The 15,280-nt window shown below is 41.7% G+C and overlaps 1 protein-coding gene across 9 annotated transcripts in view; it reads left to right on the top strand.

Moving 5' to 3' along the window:
• PTBP2 (polypyrimidine tract binding protein 2) overlaps positions 1-15,280 on the top strand; it is a 242,079-nt gene that overhangs the window by 121,491 nt on the left and 105,308 nt on the right. For 6 of the 9 annotated variants that reach the window (XR_009114814.1, XR_009114815.1, XR_009114816.1 and 3 more), the window contains exons 20-22: positions 937-1,008; positions 1,765-1,910; positions 9,638-9,740. The exons of 1 other annotated variant lie outside the window; for it this stretch is intronic. The gene's annotated coding sequence lies outside the window, so the exon portion shown is untranslated. Of the gene's footprint in view, positions 1-936; positions 1,009-1,764; positions 1,911-5,026; positions 5,137-9,637; positions 9,741-15,280 lie in introns of those variants that run through there. 2 more of the 9 variants (XR_009114817.1, XM_058030338.1) reach the window with 2 other exon arrangements.

Raw genomic sequence — 15,280 nt, 5'->3', positions numbered from 1 at the left:
CAAACCAACAACCCAAACAATTGTTTTTTGTGGTGAAATTCACAGGCCAATAAGGGCTGCAGTCAAATACCAAGTCCTGGTGATAATGTTGTGTATCACTTGTTTACACACAGTCGCAAGGGCTGCTTGGTGAACCTGCATCTGACAGATCTAGGATTTGTGTGACAGAAGCTTCTTTAGCAAGAATTAACTCTCAAAAGGTTTGGCCTCTTATTTTCAAAAGGTAGGTGTACAGGAGGCTTACTGAGGTAAAAAAGTATTCAAGAGCTTTGGAAGTGCTTAAAAGCCGTGTCATGGGTACAGTGAAAAGTGTACTCAGGTGTAGCAGGGTTTCTGAAATTCTTGACTTTCTTGAAAATGTTATGAGAATAACCCTTTAGGAATTTAAATATCTTCATCCCTTTTCAGAGTCTCTAAATGAAAAGAGCAGCATAGGGTGAGGAGTACTTTTTAAATGACATTTTGTAAATTTCAAGGGATGCCATTTCAGCCTCTCCTGGAAGTGTGAAAACTTGGACAGTGGAATTTGAAGAACTGCCACAGAAGTATTTCTGTGGTGAAAAGAGAATGAACTGCAGCTGAATCAGGGGGTTGTGCCCTGCCATTATCCTGTAATGGGAAACATGACTTGGCCATGTGCATGGAAGCCAACATTGCAAATATTTGGACATAATGCCATTACTTAATATTACCCGTTCAATGCCCTCTTTCTCTTTTCTTGTTTTCTTTGTGCCATTCTAAATGACTAGGCTGGCCTGCTGGCATTTCCTTTTTTCTTTCTGCTTTTGCTGCTTTCTATCTCCTTTTCTGTAATTTCTGAAACTGAGTGGGATCTTGATGCTTAGAGCTCCCACATTGCTTTGTATTGGATGAACAGTGTGAGCAACATCCAGTAATCAAAGTGAAAACAGCTCCAATCATATCACTGTTCCACAGGAGCTCCTGAAGATGCCTGGAAGAATTTGCTGCATTTCTGGCCCCAGAGGCTGTTATGGAGAACACCACTTGGTAATCACAGTTTGTTTTTCTTTCTTTATTTCTTTTTTTTTTTTAATTTTTTTTCCTCTAAACCTATGGACTGAATTACTGAAGGAAAAATCTTTCCCCTATCCTTACTAGAGTTGGATCAAAACAGAAGGACCCATTTCAGCACTAACCACATCTAAATTATTTAATTTCTTGGCTGGATGGCAGAGAAATATCTTTTCAGAACTGGTAAATGACCATGACTGCCTCTCAAAAAAATTATCTCCTAAAAATAATTCAGATGCTGTAAGAGAAATGTACTCTCACAAAAAGCAGCTTTTCCAAACCTCTGTAGTCTCCCTGCACAATATTCTCTCTAGCTACAAGCCTCTCTTCCTTTAGTAAATGTATTATAACCCTTTCAGTCTGTTCTGCTTTACGTACTCAACACCATGAATCTATAACAAGGTTATGGGTGAGTAACAGTTTAAATTACTTTCAAATACAGCTGAAAAGCCTATTATAGATGCAACCTTGAACTTTAATTGTATAAAGGCAGCTACTTCCTTAGCATTCACACTAGTGATAAGAGTTCCTTGCTTGTAAGCCTGCCGGGTCTTTCTGGCTGTGTTGGCAGCTATTTATTCTGCCTCTAGACTTTGAGAAAAGAAATGCATATGTTTAAACACTGTAACGTCCCAATATCTATTGAAATTTGTAATGATGAAGGTTGTAACATATTTGAGTCGGAGTCTCAGTCTGGTTGATTATATGTTATTCTTCCTGCTATTTTCCTAGGCTACACAAGAGGTTGCTGAAATCCAGCGTTTGTTTTCAGATATACATTCATGCTTTTTAAGGAAATGATTGTAAGGAGCTGGAGAACCTTTGAAATGATGTTGCTCAAAGATTTCCCAGTATTGGCACAAACTAAGCAAATAAGGGTAAGCTCAAAGGATCCATTAAAGGTAAACAAAGAATCTCCTTAAGGCTGGCTTATAGTTGGTAATGGAAAAATCTGGGAGTGCTTTTGTGGTCTCATAAGTGCTTCTGTGGTCTCATGGTTTCAAAGCTTTTTGGTACATCTGATTGAAAAAATCACTACCAAAACAAAACAAGCAAGACCCAAACAACCCCCACCCAATTCCCCAGATCAGTGTGCTGGACTGGAACACCCATGGGCTGGAAGCTCTCTTCACAGCAACGGCCATAGGCATGGACTTGATGGAGGGATTATTTCCAGAGCTGAAATTTTGTATTTCATACCCAAGACTGAGTTCCATGGGAAGTTCCATTGAACTTTACAATGAGGGTAGCTGCAGCTAACATCTCGATGAGGGTGGAAGTGAGGTTGCTGCTCATGCAGTGCAAACAGCTTACAAACACATCTCAGACACTGGTATCAGCCCAGGGCCGGCTCAGTCCTGGAGCAGCTGAGTAAAACACCAAGTGAAGTTTTACTTGTTTTGTTTTTACCAACAATGAGCCATGCTATCTCATGTTTGTTAAGCAGAGGTATAAAAATTTTGCCTTGAATATATTTGATCAAATAATTAACGTCTTCTTTAGATTAAAATACACTTATCAAACTAATTAACTTTGATTAAATCAAGGATAATGGGGTATGAGTATAGCTCCCCGAGAGGTAAAGATGGAGAGCTCTGTAATCCTTCCACTGCCTGCAGTATTCCTTGAGCCTCCAAGACACAAAGCAATGCTCTGAGCCACTGGTCCCTCTGTGGGAGCACATTTGCTCTCCCTTAGTTGAAACTTTTAAAGGCATTTTTAGGCTTTAGAGTTTGATAGTTACTATCCATTTTAGCTAAAATATTCTAATTCAGAATATTAGAACACAAAGAGTAACACTTGGAAAAAGAAAATTGGATTCAGAGTTGTACTGAAGTTTTGTGATCCCTAGGCAGAGATTTGAGATCTCTGTATTTCCTCTTCATTCAGAAAATGAGATGCGAATTTTAAAAATGAGACACATTTTGGAAGATTATTTTCTAATATTATAATTCAGCTAATGAAATGCAGCTAAGTGAATACAGCACATGTTATTAATTAACAGGAAGATGCATGTCCTCTTTAGGATACTTATCAGCAGCATTGGTGCAGAGGTGTCAGCAGGAGCACTGTGGTGACAGCATTGGGGTAGTATGTAATGTTGCATGGACCAATCCTGAGTAATATTGCCTGATGCCAACTCCTACATCAGCTCAGCCCCTTCCTCTTACCCAAAGCCTTTCCATCTGAAAAACAGATTAATTTCTAGGAAGAATGTAATGAGACAGTCCTCATGGTGTGGGCTTTTGACTGATTAAACAGTCATATGTCAAGTCCCTTTATGGTGCCACAGAAGAAAGAAAAACTAGTGAAAAAAAGAGAATTGATATACTACATTGAATAATAAACAGTGTAATTTTCCTGCTATATTGTAAGCTGGTAGAAATGTCTAAAAATGCAAAGAAACATTTTACTTCCTTACATGTTTTTTTCTTTTGAATAATGAACAATTATGCATCTTAGAGGGGGTTAATTTTGTGAGCAGAATATTAATAATTTATGAATGTGTTAAAGGTATTGATCATACAAGAGTAGAAGCATTATGCTTGAGCTCCTTCTGTAATCCATTAAAAAGGAAGTAAATTGCTTCAGTTTCATACTAAAATATGAGGCTAGCAGACTGTAGTTTAAAACATATGTAAAGTTGTTTTCCTGTTTAAACTGCAGTCATCCATCGTTGGTGTGGTGGTAGCACACAGGGATTTGCTGGGACTCAGCCCCAGACAATCAGCCCAGAGGCTCTTTCTCCTTCCCCCAGTGCCCTGCCCATGCCCACTCCTTGCTCTGGGCACCTTCAGGGGCTGATCTGCAGCCACAGCAGCAGGGCTCCATTTCACCTGCGGGTGGCCTGTTTCTGGGCTTGGGACACAACCCTTGGGGTCAGCAGAAGTGATGTGAATTCTCCTGAAGAAATGGTGGGGAGATATCAACTGTGGAACCAGATCTATAGCTTGTCTGTTTTGGTTTTTACCAGCCCTGACCATTTTTTCATGGTTGAACACAAATACCATAAATATTGTATTTATGCAAGGTGAGTACTTACAGCAAAATCCATAAGGCTTCTATGGATCCAGGAATCTTCCCTGAATTTAACTGCATCAGAGACTTAGGTGGCTTTGAATTGTTACCCCATTTTATCATGGTTGCATGAATAAAGCTTTAATCCTCAGGCTCAGGATTGTAGGGTGTTTCTGCCAGGAAGGAACATGGGCATGGAAACCAATGAGTGCAATCCCTCTCCTTCTATTCCTGTTCTAAGGTAGAAGAAAGAATGATATAAACCAGAGGAAATAAATAATTGGTGAATAATTTTATTAATCAAATTCCTTCTAGACCACCAATCTCATTATTTGTTTATCAGCCAGGCTTCTACTAAATCTATTCACAATTAAAAAAAAAATTACCAAGTGAACAGTATTGACCCAATCCTTAATTAGGGCAGCTTAGATGTCTTGTATAATTAACTGGACTTTGTTCATAATTATTTCCTGATAGTTGGAATTGTTTTCCACAAGTAACAGAGCAATAGTAATGGTAACACCAAGAAATCTTTGATTTTTCAGAGTAGAATAATGACTTGGCTTATTGTGCTTAAGTTGCATAAGACTTTTTTGTTCCCACTGATAGCTAAAAGTAATCACATCAATTTGTCTGGGCCACACAGGGAGGTTTTGCAAAATCAGTTCTTTCAATGTAGAAATAAGTATGCATCCAAATATTTGAAATGTGTCTTTTCTAATGTATGTTTTGTGATGGCCAGCCTGAGGTGACTCCTCAGACACATGTGAATCTTTGTCTTAAAAAAAGAGAGACGCAGATTAAAGCTGGTGCCTACTATGACCATGCTGGGTCCTGCTCAGTTGAAATGAATGAAATTAATAACTGAAATCAGCTATCACTGATACTACAGAGATTAAAAAGCTGCAGCTCAATGAAGATCTTCCTGGGCCTCCTAACCAGCAGGGCCCCTGAGTGCCTCTGTGTCTGGGTGCAGGGATGAGGCTGTCCAGGAGCTGTGCCCACCCTGGTGCCACACGCTGCCACCAGCACCGCGCACCCAGCCCCTGGCACGGTGCCCTGCGTGCAGGGACCGCACAGAGCACCTGTGGGAATTCAACAACACCTCACCAGTGGAAGGGATTCTTTGTGGAAACAAGGTAAACAGATTTTATTCACAGTTTGTCACTACTCCTTTAGTGCTACCTTTTGAAGCTGGCTTGGGGCACAGGAAGCTGGAGGAATGCTGCAGGAGTGCCAAACGTGGTCACTCTCAGGTGGGAATACACCCTGAGGGGAAGCTTCAGCAGGCTCCAATCTATGGGCCTCTCGGAAAGAGGTGTTTGCTAGACCACTGCCTCTGATTTCAAGAGAATGAGTGTCTGCTCTAATATGAGAAAATAGTAGTCATGTTACAACTCAGGGTTGTTTGGAATTCATTATGAAGCTGCGTGAAAGAGCGTGAGGGTCAAAGAGGTTCACTGCTAATTAATACCTTTACTCCTAATGAAGTAGCTCCTTGCTCCTGGGGTTAGGCAGAGTGTGAGAAGAAAAAGAAGCAGGCAGTTGTCTGCAGGCTCTTTCAGGCCTGAAATAGATGAGTACATGTAAAGTTTAGGGAGACAAGCAATAGCACAAGGTGTAACTCATTGCCACCAGACTTACAACAGCCCTGAGGCAGCAGGGCTGAATGTGTATGATCAGAATAAGACTTCTTTTCTAAAACTCCAAACTTCAGAAGACCAACAAGGGTTTTCTTTGTATAATTTTCTGTGAGATTTGCTTAACCTGAGTAGTCTTCCCACAAGAGGTCTTGGATGGTGCTATGTTGTGTTCAGGCTGGAAAACACAGAATGAGTTATGACAATTATTCATCTGCCTCTGTCGTCTCTTCCTGGCAAAGATGCCTCTGATCTGCTCATCTATAAAGAGCCAGGTGAATTTGGGTCATTGCTTGCAGATCACCCTGTTGCCACCAGTGTAGCCAAAGTCCATAAGCAGTTGGACACTTTCAGGATGTTGGGAGGATGTGAGCAGTGTGACTCCTGGAGCGTGGAAAGCATGGAGTGCTGTGTTGCCCTGACAGCCATTCCTGTTTGCATCCTGCTTATGAATCCACTGACCCATTGCCTATGCATTTTATGTTACTAACTAATGTCTAATTATTTTTTTCACTGTTGAATTCCTTGCAGCTCTCTTTAAAGTTTAGTAGGTAAGAAGATTAAAACATAAATGCCATTAAATATGCTTTAAATATCAGACCTATTGAAATACTTCCAGGTTCTGTATCCTCTTAAAAAATAATCCCTATTCAAAACAGAGGAAATGTCATCTGCATTAGTGTCTTCTGAGTTTAAGATTGGATTATACGGGGAATTATGTAAAATAGCTTTGGAAATCTGATAATTAAAAAAAACTTTGGACTATGTTATTTATGACATTTTAAACCTCTGTAACATTTGGGGATGTTTTCTGTGCCGTACATGTACTGTTAACTTCACATGTAAGATTTTCTTGCATAACTTCGTGTCAATTAATGGTCATAGAGTCTGAATTCAGATTCAGTCAAGCTGGATGTGCTGTGATTTGGAGGCAATTACTGGATCTACATGAAGTTAAAGCTGGGGTGTGGGCAGATCAGGATGTTGTTCTCAGACCACTTTGTGGGTTGTCCTCTGTCTCCATAGGGAAGTCAGGAAGAAAAGAACCAAAGGCTAATGTTAGCTGAATTACTTAAGAATGTCCTCCCATATCATCCTGTATTGGAGCCCCACAACATCCCCAAAAGTCCTCAAAATTTCAGTGCCCATTTATTAATGAGCACAGTTACTCCAGTGAGTCCCTCTGAAAAGGGCAAATGAAGTCCCATTACAGCCATTCCAGTTTGCACATTTAAGTGTTGTAGTACAAAAGGCAAATGGTCAGGACAGGGCTGTTTGGCTGCTCCAAGCCCTGCAGGTTGTGTCCAACACAGAATGCCAGAGCATCTGTAGGATGTTTCCATGGGTCTGCTACCAGAGCTGGGAGATGGAGGGGTCCTTGCATCAGTGTGAAGTGCCAGGGAACAGAGCTCATTTCTGGGAAGGGCAGACAGGATTTCTCTCCAAGGCCAGTAGATTCTCTGCTTTGTGGGGCAGAAAGAAAAACCCTTACACCAGCTTGGTTTCTTGCATCAATGAATACACAGCACAGGCTTTGGCAAAACGTCACAAGATCTGGAGGAGAGTACTGAGATGCACCCTGGAGCCTGGGTGTGGCCTTGCCATCTCTCTCTTCCCAGGATACACCCATCCAGGGCCACACAAACTGTGATGGCTCTCTCTGTCTCTGTGGTCACCTCCCCAGGTGCTGGCTGTGGCTCCCTGTGCCTTGCCCCGCACAGCAGCTGAGCTGGGAGCCATGACCACTTATGCAGAAGTGCTCCTGATAAATATTGACCAGAAAACTTAGCATAAATATGCAATGAATTTATGAGCCAGTGGGAAATGTTAAACCAAACATATTTAGAACAGAGGCTTTCAAAACAGGCCAGGAAAATTCTTTTTCCGGCAAGAGGTGATATGAGCCTATTCTTTCTTCAGCTGGCTAAGCAACAGCGGGAGTGTTTCCTACTAAACAGCCTCATTAGCATAAGAATAACTACAGGGTAAATTTTCAAGCTCATTCCAAGTGAATTCAAAGGGAGGGGGGGAAATATTCTTTTAATATGCGCAACTCATGCAAACAATGATATGAAACTAATTCATTTCATCATATTATCACCATATCATATTAACTTAAAAGAAATAATAATGCAACATGGAAATGTTTGCATATTAGAGAGAACTCTCATTGTACCCTATTAGCACCATATCGTATTAGTATTAGTATTGCATTAGGCTATTATGCTACAGTGCTAAAATGATGAAATCCCACTGTGAAAACTGATATTGAATTCTTGTAATGTTTTGGAACCATTTTTAGCACTGAATATAAATAATTCATGGGAGCATATCTAATGAATTGATGAAAACCCCCCCATCCCTTGACATTGTGAGAGTATTTATGAATGTAAAGTCATGAACAGGATTTTTTTTTAATGGAGATGCGCTGGGACTGAAATATCTGGCTTATCACTTGACCCAGTGTGCTTATGTCACACAGAGCGTTGGGTTGAGTTGCCACATTTCTCAGGTAACACGGCAAAGGTGGCATCTAAGAAGTGGCCTGTTCCAGGATCAGGGGTGCACAGCTCACCTTTCCAGATGGGCTGCCTCCAGGACATGCTGAGACCCGTGAGCAGCCAGACCCTGTCCAGCACAGGGTCACTGCACTAATACCACTCTGGTCCATCTGCATTGACTTCTTGAGTTGTTAAGATCTGAGACTAATGGCTAAATGCTAATGAGAAAATATGTATTTGCCTCACAGGCTTTTATGGAATTATCCTTTCACTTACCCAGCATTTGGTGCTGTTGTGTGATTGCAAGGGTAGTTATTACCACAAGCAGTGCTGAGCTTTGTTTTATGCAGACGTATTGCTGGCAGACTGGTTCCCATGACTCTTTAGGAAGGTAGAGGGCTGTATGATGAACTAGTGAGCATTAACTCAGCCTTTAAGGGCCCCACGAGGAACAGCTGAAGCCGACAGCAGTGTCTGTCCCTGTTCCTGGGAGGAAAGAGCGGCTGTGCTGGCACAGGAAGGAGGTGAACTGTGTTCTGGGTTAGTCACTGATTTATGATCTAAATTACCATCACCTTGTTCCTTTCGTGCTGCTCTCCAGCATCTCTTGGCCTATGCAGCAGATCTCTCCTCTCTCTCCTCTGGCTCCTGCATTTGTGTCTGACTCCATGCAGCACTGATGACCCTCAATCTAAACCATGGTGCTGCATGACCTGTAGGAGAAATGGTAACAGAGGACCCCTTCACAAATCCTTCAGTTTCTTTCTCACTGAGGTGTAAATTCAGAGCAGGAGATGCAGGGAAAACAAAGCTGGGTTACTGTTTCCACTGCTTTCCAAAAGCACATGAGGACACTGGCATGCTGTGTACCCTGCCTGCCAGGCTCAGAGAGAAGAGCCCATGTGTGCCCTGTCGTGAAAGTTTATTGTGCTCTTCAGGCTTGTCCTTTCTTCAGCAGTCTGGGATGCATCTGCTGTGCTTGCAGTGGGAAACATCAATCAGGTGGGAGGAATGACTCTGGTTTCAGTGCATGAGGCAGCAATGTGGGGGAAGTTTCTCTAAAGGTCATCAGGAGTCACACACTCTCAATACTTTCACCTAGTCTGGAGGTTTCAAGGAAAAAATACAGCAGCAAGCTGGGGGATGTTTTTGGTTTTGCAGGATACAAGGTCAGAGCATTGTGACCTTGTTCAGAGCAGAGAAGGAGCTGATGGGAGTGAGATCCCAGGAACAGCATTATGCAGAGTAAGAGCAGGTGAAGAAATATGAACTGTATCCTGTAACCCTTGACAGATGTGTTATGCACATGGTGTTTGCTTCTCAACTGGCTTGAGCAATGAATCCATTCAAGAGAAGTTTGATGGCAGGGTAGTGGGGGAGTGTTTATTTTCTCTCTGTTCATTTTTTTCCTCACACACAGGTTTGGTTTTCTGTTCTTTCCTCTAGAAAATACTGCTATAATCACTGCAGAGATGGAGAGTCCTGCTTAGCTCCCATTTTTGTATTCAAAACTGGAAAAATTACAAGTGCTTGAAGTTTATCCTGGCCGGTAAGCTCCCAGTTTTCACTGGTGATATTAAATTACACATATGTTGCTAGTGAAAATAATTTCAGTTCTTCCTGTAGTCAGTATTTAAAGTGTATAAATAACATGTTTGAGAGCTGCTTTTTTTTTTTTCTGTGCTGTGTTTTTCTGCTAAGTTGAATACCAGACCTAACATTTATTTATAAGGTAGCTAGAAGAGAATTTTCCTCTGAGAGTAGCAGAGACACTTCAGTATTCACCTAATTCATACTAAAAGCAATGGATTTTTTTGTGGATGAACCACAGTAGCAACACATCTCATCTCTATATCAGCAAATAAAAACATGCACTTATTTCACCAGGATAGATAGATAGATAGATAGATAGATAGATAGATAGATAGATAGATAGATAGATAGATAGATAGATAGGAAATTGACCCTAAGGTAACTAAACAGTCAGTAATTTTTTGCTGTGCTTCCAAAGCAGTATTTTAAATAGATTCCAGCAGCTTGTTGTGGCTTACTGAATTTGTTTGTATGGGTCAGTATGGCCTAATTTTTCATGAAGAAGCTCTTCTCCAGTTATACCTGTGGATAATTTAAGGTGAATGTGACAATTCATGATTTTTTTTCCATAACTATAAATATCTGACATTTACAAACTGCACCTTAACCTCCAAACAGTTACTCCTACAATTATCATTGAATGTTGTGGTAAGCTGGAAACAACTGTTGCTAGTGAAGATCACCATATTTTGTTGGAAAAGTGAGTGAGATTGTGGCTGAGATGCTCCCTGTGCCCAGGAAGGAAAACTCTGTGCTCCTGCAGACACAGGAGGTGGGTCCTGGTCTTGGGGCACAAGCAATCCCCAGGGATGGAGCCCACGGGGGTTTGCAGTCACTGCCTGCACTGGGGTTGCTCTGAGTGCTATGGAGGGAACATCCCTGGCTGATTTCCCACCGGTGCTTGCTGCTGGCACCTGCCAGGCTGCAGAAGGGGGAGCTCCCACTCTGGGGAGATGCAATTTCCTCTGCCTGTGAAGTAAACTGCATCCTGTGAGCTGTTTGCCAGGCAACAGGTATGGCGTATCCCACCTTTAGGAAATGCCTTTTCCATTGTTAACTAAAAATTGCCATGTTCTTCATTAAAATTCTGGCTGTTGCAGTGAAATATCTAATAGAAAATATTATTGCAGATTGGACTGTTTCAGTGCTGGCATTATTTTTGACTTTCATGAACAGTTCTTTCTGCAGCATATTGGATCTCCCACAGAGATGGGTATTCAAACTGTTTGAAGCCTAATGTTTTCTGGGCACAAGTGTTCATGTCTACTTGCCACTCTAGAACCCTGTTTTAATCATGAGTTTGAAGCTTAGATTTTGTTTTTGCTGCCTGTGAATGAATAAGACTGGTGAGATTCTGCTTTTACACTTGCTTCCATTTGGCTGCTGTGGGGATAGGAATGGTTGCTGTATAAGTTAGCAGCTTCCAAATGCATTTTGCTATTTCAGTATTCCACAGCTCTGGAATAGCTTCCTATCATCCCCCATAACTGAGGACTGCAAGCTTCTCCTTTGCTGCTGCAAGCTTTGGTCCCACTGCAGGTGAGGGAGACACATCTGCATGGCACATTGCAGTAGGGCATCAGGAATAACCCAGTGGGGCTGTGAAAGAGCCATCAGATACACAGACTTCCCTTCCTTTTGGGTAGCCTGAATCTCTGTACATTTCCTTGGGATGCAGACACACTCAATATAACTGAGTTGTATTGCTCTAGGAAAAACTCTTCTTGTGTGTGCTGTACTCCTTCATCTTGCCAGGGATCACTGAGAGGCCAGGGCAAGGGCCAATGTCCCAGACTGTTCCCCTGAATATCTGTCCAACCTTTTTTCTTCTGTGCCTCTGATACATCTCCACCATGCATCTCCTATAGTCTTTGTTTCCCTGTTCATTCATGCTTCTGATGCCAAAAATCTAAAACCAGACCCCCAGTAGTATTGACCTCCTTGTGCCTGTGTCTGTTTCTAAATAGCAGGGGGGAGAATTTCTATCAGAATCAGAAAGTACATGGGTTGAAGATGTCCGTAGCTGTGTGTGAGCTGGATTGAAAACAGCTCAGCTCCTTAAAAACTCTGTTGGGTTTATCATGGTGAATACAGCAAACTTGTTTTGTTTTCCAGAGCATCTCTCAAATAAGTGTGTGCTCAGCCACCAAGGCAGGCCTCAACCTGAGCTTTTAGACTGGGACTGTGAGCTGAGGTCCCCAGGAGCTGGAGAAGCCTGGATCCAGTGTGATATTAGTGTCTCTGTGCAAGGTGCAGCAGGAGGGAGGTGGTGTGAGGTGGGAGACAGCCTCTCTTCCCAGCACCTGGCAGGATGGTGAGAGTGAGCCCTGCCACCCCAGGCAGCCAAATGTGACAGTACTGTCACTGCTCCAAGGGGTCTGCAGAAGCTGCCTTTTGTCTTTGGAAAACAAATGCCACAATCTTAGGAGGCTTCAGGAATCTGAGCAGCTCTTCAGAGTATTTGGTTTAGGTAAGTAGAAGTCATCGGCATAATCTGTTTTTTGTGGTAACTATTATGAGTTCTCATCTGATGAAATGCCAAATGAGCTATGCCATGTCACTGCTGCAAAGATTTCTTTACATGAAGGAAGTTCTGGGTGCTCATTTATTGCACACAAAAATTTCTCAGATCAGTGACTCTCTCCAGCAGCTCTGTTATTTGAAAGGAGCACCGAGATTGGTGCAGTGATAGAGAGAACCATAAACTTGTGAACATTCATGGATGTGACAGTGAGGGGACAAAATCATGGATATGAAATGGATCTTAGGCAGATGCTGAGCTGGTTCTGAAAACAGTCAATGAGCTGGAAGGTTAGACTCATAGAGGGATGGGAAGATTGTGCTGGTGCCCAGTTCAGGAAGGGATTAAAGCCAGCAGGGAGCTGCATGCACAGATCTGTGTGTAGGTGGAACTGGTGATACTGCTGGGCCCACATTCAGTCATGCCTGGACAGAATTTCTTGGCTCTATGGAAGGGCACCCATACATGTAAAGAAAGCAATGGCTTGGGAAAGCAGACCCAAATTGTCACTGGAAGCTAAGCCTGAGTCATGGCCTGGCCCTGCTTTAGATGAACTCCTGCACTGACCTGGGATCAGGTCTAACCCCAGCTCCCGAGGCAGGATTCCCCTGCCAGTGCAGGGGGACAGCCCATCATGCCCTGGCAGGATCCTGGCAGGCAGAAGATGCTCTACACCTTCTGCAGCACAAGGCTCTGCCAAGTACAGCAAAGGCAGTGGGAGCATGCCTGTGGATTTCATGTGGATTCCATGCCACTTTAACAGGCTTCTGCACAGAGAAAACACCTTGCACTTGGCAGAATAATAGCTGCATTGCTCAAAGTCCAATTACAATCAAATCTTGCTAATTTGTGCCCATAACTGGAGATTCAGTGAAAATAACAAAACTTTTGCAAGTTATGGAGTAAGTGGTACACACATTTAAGAAGTGTGGCTAATGCATTACGAAATTCATTATCACCTTACAAACTTCTTCACACTCTGGAAAAGCATGAATGCTCTTAATTCATTTATTTTGACAAGGTTTGTTTCTTAAACATCTTTTGTTATAGCTGACAAGTTTGTACTGTTAAAAAAAGAAGCAATGAATCATAATTAAGGAGACATTATATAGCCCCTTCTTAGCAAGCCTGTGCCATTTTTTTGGCTACAGCTTGTGGCAGGCGTGGATAGAAGTGATTGTGTGGCACTGCACTCTGCCCACAAAAGCTGCTGATGCAGCCAGTGCCTGGGAAGTTATTTCTGCAAAACAACAATTGCAGCGACTCCATTTGTCCTTCTGTTGAGGAACTGCTGCTTTTTACAAAATTGATAACGTAAACAAACAAAATAGTTCTCATTTGGCATAATATCTTAGGGAAAAAAAATTATAAAGGAATCTTTTCTGTCATGAGGAGGGTATCTCTGCCACTCTGACAATGTGCCCAAGGAAAGAGTTTGACTGAATGTTTGTTGCTATTAAAATCCTACTGTTTTGTTCCCTGCTAACATAGCATCTCATTGAATAAGAAATACAGTTTGGAGGAGAACATATCAGATTTGCAGGTCAGAGGCTCTGCAAAAATGGGATTTGAACCTAGGCAAAGCAACCTTGAGGCAAGGCTGCCCTTCGTTGAATGCCAGATGTGCAGTGAGGGTAATTACCATGGCCCACGCCAGCGCAGGGTTGGGATGGGAGCCAGGCAAAGGTCAGCTCCTGGCAGGAATCTCCCTCGCATTCCTGCCCTGCCCCGGGCTGCAGGATGCTGTTTGTCTTTCCAACCAGCAGCACAGTGGGCACAGGTACCTGTGTCTGCCTGTAAATCCATAACCAGCTACCACAGGTTAAACAGACCGAGGGAATAACTGCAGTCTTCCTGAGGAAACGTGATTGTCAATATAGCAAGACCCCTGAATTATGAATTCAGCAATGATTGCTATTACAGAAATGGCGTTAAATGAGTATCATTTTGTCAATTAACCTTTTACAATTCATAGTTTATTATAGCCTAGAACAATCTACTTTTAAATACCTTTTTTTTTAACACGACTCTTGCTGCTTTAAACACTTACTACCTGCTCTTTAGCCTTTGAACATAGACTGTTCTACTTGCTTAGCATAATGTATAACCCTAGGTCACAAAGCTAAAGAAAACCTGTTTAATTTATGGAGGATTTCATTGTAGCTGAATATTTTGAAAAATTTCCGAACTTTTTGATGGCATCCAGGCTGACCAAAGATACAAATGTATCTGTGTTCCTAGGTCCAACCACTTTACCCTACTATAATTTAAGCTTTTAATTTCACAACCTACAGTGCCCTGGCTACTTAGCAAAAGAAAAAAAGCATCCTTTGTGAAGACTCTGTAATAGAGAATTTTTCTGCTGCAGCAGATAAAATGACAATGACCAAGTAATTATCATAAAAATTATTATTTTCTAAAAATACTCTACTTTAAAAATAAAATCTCTATTATAGGAAAGGGAACAGACAGTAGTTTTGATGAAAAACACTTGAAAAATGGTGATACGGTTTCTTTGCTATATTAATACAATTTTTTTTCTATAAATACTGTTGCTGTAGCTGTAATAGTAAAAGGATAGGAGAGAGGAAAGGTTTGCAGAGAGAAGTAGTATTTTTTATTAGAACAGTTGATATAGATGAGAAAATAGAAATGCTTTCAGAGGGCTTGTGTGACTGAGAGCTTTTCCTTTTTTTCCCCCCAACTATATCAGCTGGTCCAATAAAATGTACTCTCTCTGCCTGTAAACCTTACTATATTTGTATATAGCTGTTTCTGTGCATGTGATTTGTCCACTAAGAGGACAAATGCTTCTACAATTCTTGAAACTGGTATAGTCAGTAAAAGTTGATTATCAAACACTAAAAAAAAAATTAAAATGCTTCCTTCAAATGCTGAGAACTTGGGATTGGCTTTGTCTGTGAAAGAGAATAATTGCAACCGATGAAGGAACTGCACACAAATAATAAAATGTG

This window comes from Melospiza georgiana, chromosome 9 (genome assembly GCF_028018845.1).
Source record: "Melospiza georgiana isolate bMelGeo1 chromosome 9, bMelGeo1.pri, whole genome shotgun sequence".
Lineage (NCBI taxonomy): Eukaryota > Metazoa > Chordata > Aves > Passeriformes > Passerellidae > Melospiza > Melospiza georgiana.
Note: the sequence above shows the minus strand (reverse complement) of the source record. Positions and strands in the feature narration are given on the sequence as shown.